This window comes from Sorghum bicolor, chromosome 3 (assembly GCF_000003195.3).
Source record: "Sorghum bicolor cultivar BTx623 chromosome 3, Sorghum_bicolor_NCBIv3, whole genome shotgun sequence".
Lineage (NCBI taxonomy): Eukaryota > Viridiplantae > Streptophyta > Magnoliopsida > Poales > Poaceae > Sorghum > Sorghum bicolor.
The window spans coordinates 14,269,502-14,280,314 of NC_012872.2; the positions used below are offsets into that span (position 1 = coordinate 14,269,502).

The following is a 10,813-nucleotide window of genomic DNA, read 5'->3' on the forward strand; positions in this document are numbered from 1 at the left end:
AAAGTAATACTAGAATAATATATATACTAGAATAATATACTAGAATAATATATACAAAACACTACAATTCATAATATACTAGAATAATATACTAAAAAGTCTTTTAAGCCAAATAATATACTAGAATAATATATTAAAAAATAATACTAAAAAATAATACTATAATAATACAAACAATAATATAAAAAATAATATACTAAAAAAACACTAGAATAATATATGTTACAGACTATATGCATACTAAAATAATATACTAAAAAATAATACTAGAATAATATACTAAAAAGTAATACTACAATAATATATTAGCATGCATTATTTTTTAGTGTGTATATATATACTTAATATACTAGCATTCATTATTATATATAGAAAACACAAATCATATATATATACAAAACACTAAAATCATATTTTCCAAAATGCTGGGCGCATATAATTCATATAGCATTCATTTACTATATATATATATATATATATATATATATATATATATATATATGGTTTCGTATAGTTATATATAAACGCAGCAGATATGTATATATGGTTTCATATAGTTATATAAAATCATATTTTCTCTACTATATATATATATATAAACACAGCAGCCATATATATCCATGTCGGTTTGGATCAGATCAGAGTCTATACTTGAGGGCCGGATCGGTGGTGGACGGCGCGCTGGTGTCGATGACCGCGGCAGCGGTGGGGGACGGCGGCGCGGCAGCGGTAGTCGACGCGGCGCTGGAGACGGTGGCGCGGCGGTGCTTGACGAACGGCGCGCGGGCACAGACGAATGGCGGCGGCGAAGACGAAGGGCTCTGCTCGATGAAGACGAAGGAACTGTTCAGATCCAGGGCGCCTATGCGTTTATATAGGGGCGGACCCTGTACCACCGGTCCGTGGCTGGAACCGGTGGTAAAGGGTCTTTAACACCGGCCGGTAACACGAGCCGGTGTTAAAGGGTAACCCTTTAACACCGGCCCGTGTTACCAGCCGGTGCTAAAGGGACCCTTTAGCACCGGTTCCAGCCACGGACCGGTGCTAAAGGGTGCTGCGCGCGCTAGGGCGGGCTCCTGAAATTTTCAGGGCCCTTTACCACCGGTTCCCACTATGGGCCGGTTCTTTTGGCCCTGTTTTTTAGTTTAGGGTTTTTAAAGTGTTTATATATACAGTTTATATTATAAATTGTATAGTAAATTAAATATTTTGCATAGTATTTTTCAAACAGTGATATATATTGTAATTTTTTTTAATGTACACATGAAAAATTTTAACCTTAAATATCTTGCTGTATATTTATAATTTGCAATAATTTTGTAAAAAAATTTTTAGTATTTTGTTAATGCAAAAATATATTATTCCAATAAATTTACAAAAAAATATATCCAATCAACTGGAAATCTATTTTCACATCATATTGACGTTAAAATTTTTATTTTTGTTATTTATTACTCGGAATGCTAGTAGGGTATTGTTTTCATCAAATAAAAAATCTATTTATCATATAAAAATATATATCTTGATGAACACACCCTTTGACCGAACCCTAAATTGTCCCAAATGGAAAAGTCATGAATACAAAGTTTGTTACACTCATCAAGTTCTACATTTTGTCTAATGGTCAACTTTTCTTTTGGAAAAGTTTGAACCACTAAATTTTGAATTTTCAGAGAATTCATGGCCACGCAGCGGTTTTGGAACCCTAAATGGTCTCGAATGGAAAAGTCATGAATACCAATATTGTTCCACTCATCAAAATCTACATTTAATATATAGACCACTTTTGCATTTGACAAAATTTTAGGAAGGTGTAGTTGAAAATCCACAATTGACACATATAGTTTCATATAGTTTGTGTGAGATTCAAGAATTGGTGGGTATTGTTAACTTAAACTTTCTCAAATGGAAAAGTTGTGTATATAAAAAGTTTAGATCTTGATGATATCTAACAACTTGGTATTCAAAATGTTTTCATTTCAAGTAATTTAGTTTGTCATTTGACCAAGTTTGACCAAAAACCGTCTTGGATTTTATAGAAATGTGATTAGGATTGGCTAAAAATTATCCAAATGGAAAAATGGACAATATATAAAATGTAGATCTTGATGATCTCTAACAACTTTGAATTCAAAATTTTCTCATTTGAAGTCATCAAATGGGCCATTTGATTAAGTTTGACCAAAGTCAAAGCATTGGTTTTTACAAAAACACCCTTTGACCGAACCATAGATTGTCCCAAATCGAAAAGTCACGAATACAAAGTTTGTTACACTCATCAAGTTCTACATTTTGTCTAATGGTCAACTTTTCTTTTGGAAAAGTTTGAACCACTGAATTCTACATTTTCAAAGAATTCATAGCCACGCAGCGGTTTCGGAACCCTAGATGGTCTCGAATGGAAAAGTCATGAATACCAATATTGTTCCACTCATCAAAATCTACATTTCATATATAGACCATTTTTGCATTTGATAAAGTTTTGGGAAGGTGTAGTTGAAAATCCATAATTGACACATATAGTCATGACAATTTTTGCATTTGATGATCTCTAACAATTGGAAAAGTTATGAATACAAAGTCATGAATACAAAGTTTGTTACACGCATCAAAATTCACAATTCTCAAATATAGTTTCATACAAAGTCAAGCCGACACAACAGTGAACTTCTTCTTGACGTATGACCCTTGGTTATGATCCTGCCGTAACCATGGAGTATCCTCATTGTTTAACAGAATGCTTGGGTCTTTGTTGACTATGAAGGGCGGAATTCGATCATCCCTTTCGTAATCGCCTGACATGTCTGACTTGTCCTCAATTCCGACAATGTTTCTTTTCCCAGAAAGGACAATGCGGCGCTTTGGCTCATTGATGATTGAGTGGTCATCATTTTTTCCTCTCTTTGGTTTCGTAGACATATCTTTGACATAGAACACCTGACTCACGTCTGCAGCAAGGACGAATGGTTCGTCTTTGAACCCACTATTGTTAAGGTCCACGATTGTCATCCCATACTCCTTGTCGACTGTTACCCCACCTCCAGTCATCTTCACCCATTGGCACCGGAACAAAGGAACTTTAAAATTAGCTGCATAGACTAGTTTCCATATGTCTTCTATGCGTCCATAATATGTTTGTCTGTTCCCATTTGGATCTGTGGCATCCACGCGTACACCACTATTTTGGTTGGTGCTCCTTTTATCTTGGCCAACTGTGTAAAATGTGTTACCATTTATCTCGTACCCTTTGTACGTGAGGACATGCCATGATGGTTGCCTGGCCAACAAATAAAGCTGCTCATCAATGTTTTCATCACCTTGACATTTTTTGCGCAACCAATCGCCAAAAGTTTCCATGTGCTGACGCATCATCCAAGCTTCATTCTTCCCGGGCCACTGGGACCGTAGGAAATCTTTGTGTACCTCAACATATGGTTCCACCAATGAGGAGTTCTGGAGAACTGTGTAGTGTGCTTTATTGAAGTAATCGTCTCCCGTACCAATATATGTTTTCTTCCCAAGTGTTCCCTTTCCGCTGAGTCTGCCCTCGTGTCGAGATTCAGGAATGCCAATTGGGTCAAGGTCTGGAATAAAGTCAACACGGAACTCTATGACCTCCTCTGTTCCGTAGCCCTTGGCAATGCTTCCTTCTAGCCGGGAACGACTATGGACATATTTCTTTACGACACCCATGAATCTCTCGAAGGGGAACATGTTGTGCAGGAACACAGGACCGAGAATACGAATCTCTTTGACCAGATGAACTAGGAGGTGTGTCATGATATCAAAGAAGGATGGAGGGAACACCAACTCAAAGCTGACGAGACATTGAACGACATCATTCTGCAGAGTAGCTAGTTGCTCTGGATTGATTGCCTTCTGAGAAATTGCATTGAGTAATGCACATAGCTTTACGGTGGCTAGACGTACGTGTGGAGGTAAAATTCCTCTTAAAATGACCGGCAGCAATTGCGTCATTAGAACGTGACAGTCATGGGACTTCAAGTTCAGGAATTTCTTCTCTGGCACATTAATTATTCCCTTGATATTGGAGGAGAATCCAGATGGGACCTTGATGCTGCTAAGACATTCAAACATGCTTTCCTTCTCTTCTTTGCTCAGAGTGTAGCTAGCAGGGCTTAAGTAATGACGTCCATCATCTATCTTTTCTGGATGCAGGTTGTCTCGTTCTTTCATGCGCTGCAAGTCTTGTCGTGCTTCAAGTGAATCCTTAGACTTCCCGTAGACACCCATGAATCCGAGCAAGTTCACACAAAGATTCTTTGTCAGATGCATCACGTCGATCGCGTTGCGGACCTCTAGGACATTCTAGTAAGGTAGCTCCCAAAATATGGATTTCTTCTTCCACATGGGTACGTGTCCCTTAGCATCCTTGGGAATAGGTTCGCTGCCTCGTCCCTTTCCTAATACCACTTTTATATCCTTGACCATTTTGAGTACATCATCTCCGGTTCGATTGAGAGGTTTGGTCCGGTGGTCTGCCTTGCCTTTAAAATGTTTGCCTTTCTTTCGTACTGGGTGGTTCACATGAAGAAACCGACGGTGGCCAATGTACACGACCTTTCGACATTTTTTCAAAAATACACAGTCAAGGTGTTCATAACAATGTGTGCATGCATTATATCCCTTGTTTGACTGGCCTAAAAGATTACTCAGAGCTGGCCAATCATTGATTGTTACAAACAGCAATGCTCGCAGGTCAAAGTGCTCTTGTTTGTACTCATCCCACACGCGAACTCCTGGTTTGCTCCATAAAAGTTGAAGTTCCTCAACTAATGGCCTTAGGTAGACATCTATGTCATTGCCAGGTTGCTTCGGTCCTTGGATAAGCACCGACATCATAATAAACTTCCGCTTCATGCATAGCCATGGAGGAAGGTTGTAGATACATAGAGTAACTGGCCAAGTGTTGTGACTACTGCTCTGCTCACCAAAAGGATTCATACCTATTGACACCGTTTTTGGGCACGTGTCTAGGATGACAGGATAGGGTGGCAGTACGATGCGGGTTGCCGATGAGGATGGTTGCCGATGAGGGAGAGGTTGAATGTGACTAAGTCCACAGGCAGTAATATGGTGCCGATGGCTGGATAAAAAGGTCTGCCGATGACTATGGCAAAGGGATTGCCGATGATGCAAAGGAGGAGTCCGGAAGCTGCCAGTTGTCATGTGGAGGAGTTTCGGTTTGTCACGAAGGATAGTTTTGTTGTTTCCTTAATTATTTGCATCGTTTTGTATACGGATTCCGTGTAATTTGGAATTCGAATTCTAATCGTGTCTGGTTGTAGCTCTTTGAGCAGGGTATAAATATAAACCCTAGGGCCTTGTAATAATTAATCAAGAAATCAATCAAACACGCGTTTTTACTCATATTCCAGCATCTACTTTTCGACGACTTCGTCATACTTTTTTTCTTTTTATTACGAGTTCTTAGGAATTCGTCGACTTAAGCTCGGCGTGTTCTCGAGTTCCGCGTGAGTACCTCTTAGCCGTGACATCCGGGCGCATCGCTGTTGTCAGGACTAAAGTATTCGAGTTATCACCTTTGCCGATAGTAAGGTCAAATCGGCTGGCACGCCTTAACGTTTGAATCGGGTATTAGCCCTTTGTGTTTGCAGATCAGTTTTGCATCAACACATCTTTTGGCACGCCCAGTGGGACAGATTCAAGATCAAGATCAACATGTCGATCTCTGACCTCGATCAAGAGAACGTCATCCCTGTGACGGAGGCCAACCTCAAGGATGAGCAGAAGCAAGCTATTGCCCAAGCCATGGAAGAGTTCAAGCAGCAATGCCTGAGGTCTTTCAGCATAAACAGGAGCAGCGAAGTGGTCCAGAAAGATGCACTGCCGGCACCACGGCAGGTCACCTTTGACGCCAATCCTGGCAAGCTTCAAGATATGGTTGACAATGCCATCAATCGAGCGTTGATTAACCAAGCTGGTGTACTGTCTAATACGGTTTTCAATGCCGTGGCAAGAACTTTCAAGGAAGGACAAATCCCGCCAGATTATGTGGGGCCCTCCCATCATCAGCCAACGGCACCAGAGGTCACGGCTCCATCGGCTGCCTTGACGAATGCAAGTGCACAACCTGCCGTCCCTCCAAGTACATCGGGGACTACTGGTGCACTATCTATGCCGATGGCAACCAACCCACAAATTTCAGTTGGGCAGCATAAACTGACAACAGATATGTTGGCATCGGCAATGTCAGGGTTGACACTTCCTCCCAACTGGTGGGGTTATGGTATGCCTCCAGAGTTGACGCCGGGAACATCACAAATAACCGACATGAGGGGCAAAACTCCTATGACATCGGCACCTCCCAATGCGCCGGTGAACCAGAGTCCTCGGTATACCACAACTACTACTGCAAGGCCTCACACTGGGAATCCTCAAGATTCAATGTTCCAGATGCCCAACGCATCGGCAGAGTCAATGCTGATGCAACAGAGGCCTATGGCCCAGTCGGGGTATGTCAATTCAACGACGGTACCCAATTACCAATCATCGGCAGCACCTATGCCGATGAACGCTAATAATGGATGGCTTGGGCAGCAAGCCTTTCCACAATCGCCCCAGCAGGGTTATCAGACTACAGGGTTCCAGCAAGGGCAGGTCTATCCCGGGTTCCAAGGTCAGGGGATTCCCAACCAGCCAATGAATTTTGGACAGCAACTCGGAGGACAGCCAATCGGTGGACAGCAGTTTGGTGGTCCGCAGATTGGAGGACAGGTGATCAATACAATGTTCCATGCAGATCACGTCCCGAACAGACACGTGGAGGTTCGCCACCAAGTGCCAGATCCGCAGCCGCCTCATCGGCAAGATGCCGATGCGTATTGGGCCGATAAGATTGCTGAAGTAATGAGGGAACAATTTGGGATAAAACCCAAAGTCAACACTTATTCTTATCGGACACCGTATCCTCCCGCGTATGATTTGATCCCGCTTCCACATCGGTACAAGGTACCGGATTTTACAAAGTTTTCCGGACAGGACGACACGTCAACCATGGAGCATGTCAACAGGTTCATTATTCAATGTGGAGAGGCTGGTAACAGGGACGAATTGAGGGTTCGTCTATTTTCGTCATCATTGTCTGGATCGGCCTTTACTTGGTTCATATCATTACCTCCCAACTCAGTAATTACTTGGGCCGATCTGGAGAAGCAATTCCACAAATACTTCTTCTCGGGGGTTCATGAGAAGAAGATCACCGACTTGGTCAAGTTGAGGCAACGTAATGATGAGTCGGTTGAAGGATTTGTGCAGAGGATACGAGAGGTCAAGAATAAATGCTATAGCCTGGTTCTGGATGATCGGCAGCTAGCCGATTTGGCTTTCCAGGGTTTGTTGCCACATATCAGGGATAAGTATGCCTCTCAGGAGTTCGAAAGTTTAAGTCATTTGGTGCAGAGGATTTCTGATCAAGACATCAAGCCTTTCGAGCCTAAGAGAGCATGGAATAAGAAAGTGTCGTTTGTTGATGAAGCCACAAGCTCAGATTCTGATGAAGAACCAGTAATCGGTTTGGCAGAGTGGGTAAAAAACAAGAAGCCGATGTCTTGTCCTTTTGGGCAGAAGGAACCAGAGAAGTTTGCTTTTGACACCGCTAAGGCTGATAGGATATTTGACTTTCTACTTCAGGAAGGTCAGATCAAACTGTCACCTAACCATGTGATCCCATCGGCAGAAGAGTTGAAGAGGATGAGATATTGCAAGTGGCATAATGCAACGTCCCATGACACCAACGAGTGCAAAGTATTCAGACAGCAGCTGCAATCGGCTATAGAGTCAGGGAGAATCAAGTTTGACAATTTCAAAGCCCAGAAGCCGATGAAGATAGACCAACATCCTTTCCCGACAAACATGTTGGATGCTAAGGGGAAGGCTAAGGTCTTAACATCGGAGACAGCTGAGAAGAGTGCATCGGTAGATCCTCAGCATCAAGTTACTACTGCCGATGCAAGAAGTAAGGGCTTGGTCCAGGAAGGAACTAGCTCAGGAAGGTTTCCTCGATCTGGTATCGTCATAACTCATAGAAGGCCTCGAGAAAAATGGCAACAACGGGAAGATCGGTATCGGCGCCAGCAGGAAGATTATCGACGGGAAGAAGAAAGACGCCGACAGGAGTGGAATCGGCACAGGGATCATTGGAATTGTCCATTCTTCATCCATTGTTGGGAGGAAAATATCAAGCTTCCTACTGTCAGAGACTGCCCTGAGTGCAACGGTTATGATCGGTACGATAGGATCGATCGGCATTATCATGATGATGAACGGCGATTTAATGGGCCGATCAGAGGAAGGGTGTCAGTTCATGACCGGCTGGGGGGCAGATTTAGTGGGCACAACAGACTTAGTGACCGTGTCTAGTATTTTCCCAGGAACCAAGAGGAGCTCGAGGGAATGGCTGATGCGCGGGTTCCCGATGAATTCATATTTTGCAGGGATGCTAACACGCATCGTATGGAGTCAAGGGAGAACCGACGCCCGACGGCAAGGCAAAGGCCACTTCCTCCATGGTGCCCTGGAGGATTAACCAAAACACAGAAAAGGAGATTGCAACGTGAAAGGCAAGAAGAGCTAAACAAGGGAGAGAACTCTGGAAGTCGGCAGCCGTCAGACACTAAGAGGGAAGGTCCATTGGCAGGCGTCAACATGGTCTTCATGTTGCCGATGGAGTTTCTTGCACCAGCCAGTGATGATGAGTTGGAATTTTCTGATCAGATAGCTCAGTTGGCTCTGGATCCGATGACGGCTATCTTTGAGAAACCTGCCGATGACGAGAGGCAGCATCTTAAAGCTTTGTTCCTCAAAGGAAGGCTTGATGGGCAGCCAATGACCAAGATCCTAGTTGATGGTGGAGCTGCTATTAATATTATGCCGTATGCAGTATATCGGAAGCTTGGGAAAGGGGATCAAGATTTGACCAAGACCGATATGATGCTCAAAGACTTTAAAAGGAAACGTGTCTCCAGTCAAGGGGGCTGTTTGATGGATTTTTGGTTATATTAAAATCCGTATGTTCCCTGTAGAAGAGCGTACTTGAGAATACATAGAAGAGGAAGATATATACGGGAGATATATGTGTTTCTCTCGTGTACGCATACAAAGAAGCTAATAGTTAGCTTCTACGTGCTACAGTCCTATGCATGCACGTAGAGATGCCGGCAACATGTGCAAATAAAGCAAGCTAACAGCTCTAGTCGTAATGTGTACATGCACCCGTATACGCCCGGAACTGGCTGTAGAGTTCGTGCGTGCGCCGATCCGTGTCATGTATTTTTGTACGATTGTAAACCAACCAAGTCTGCACGACGAGGCGCGACTCGGTACATGATCTGGAATATTCTAGAACCCTTTCTGGTATGTACGACCAACGAATACGCGGATCATGAGCTAACTGGAGTTTAGCCATGTGATCGTGTGTGCTAAGGGGAAAGGTAAAGGAGCGTGTGCACGTTTGTTCACGTGTGCAAGAAAGAAGCTAGCGACCAAAGTATATGCATAAACGATAGCCTGCATGTGTATGTATATACGAGTATATGCGTGTGAGGATGAAGCTCGCCGTTTGGCTCTACGTACTACATGCGTGCACATACACGTACTAGATATACGTATCATTGTGTGGGCCACATTAGCAGAGCTCACAAGAATCAGTTAGCGTGGCGAATTTGGATCAGCATCATACAAGTATTGGTCCTTCTAGAAGCCGGAAGGATAACTATCAAACCCAGAGTCCTACACGAATGAGCGTCGGCTAGCAACAAGATCTCCGCATATCTCTCGACGCCCAACAACTTTCTGGCGGCGCGTGTGTGCGGCCACGGATCCAAACGCTACCCTAGCTACTGCCTATATAAAGGAGCCCCAGGACCCTGGAGGGAGGAGGACTTTTTGGCATTCACGCGCCGCCCGGCTGCTCATCAGCAAGAAGCGCGTGCTCGTGAGGACGATCCCCATCCATAGTTCACGAAGGGCTGCCAGACTGCTTGCGCGCTTGGCCGTCGGCAAGGAGGGTATACATACATCTTCATCTCCATCTGAGAGGACTAGCAAACAACAGGAGATGTCATCGTCCACGACATCCATGGGTAAGAAATTAATCTAGTCAATCTAGTATTGTTTCTTTTAATCTTTGCATATCAGTATCTACATCGGCCGGCGTCAAGGCTGGCTGACGACTGGATGACGCGGCTGCCGAGTGTACACTGGCGGACGTTAAAGCCTGGAAGATGAGCTCGGTACGACCACCCTCTGTGCGTGCGTATAGCTGTCGGCCAAGTTACGACGGCGGCGGCGAGGCACATGCCATACGTACACCGTTAGCATATGTATATGTGCAACGATTCAGAAGACATGCAAGTGCAAGAAGCAAACACGTTCGAGCGGGTGTATGTGTGGATATATATGTTCTGGCCATGCATGCATCTACACATGTACGTGCAAGCGCCGTGATGTGGTTGTGTACATGTACATGCGCACATATACAAGCTATGCATCCACGTACGATGAAGATTCAAGCAAGGCGACGTACAAGCCTTCATCCACTACTTCAACAACTCCACGCGATCAAGCTCATGACGTACCACGACGACGCTGCCGAGGAAGTCCGAGGCGATTCAAGCGACACCAACCATGCAAGTGCGATTATGATGACACCACGCAGAGTTCGACACCGACAAGGCGAACGACGCAGGCGGGCATGGCTGATATTCCAGTCATGTTGTACCGGCTCATGGACCGACGAGGCCCTCACGCCAACGCCACCTACATCTACACC

The 10,813-nt window shown here is 44.0% G+C and overlaps 1 long non-coding RNA gene across 1 annotated transcript; it reads left to right on the plus strand.

The window, feature by feature from the left end:
* On the plus strand, positions 9,940 to 10,813 carry LOC110434159. Its single transcript, XR_002451638.1, has 2 exons — positions 9,940 to 10,124; positions 10,203 to 10,813. It is a non-coding gene; the product is annotated as an uncharacterized LOC110434159 (long non-coding RNA).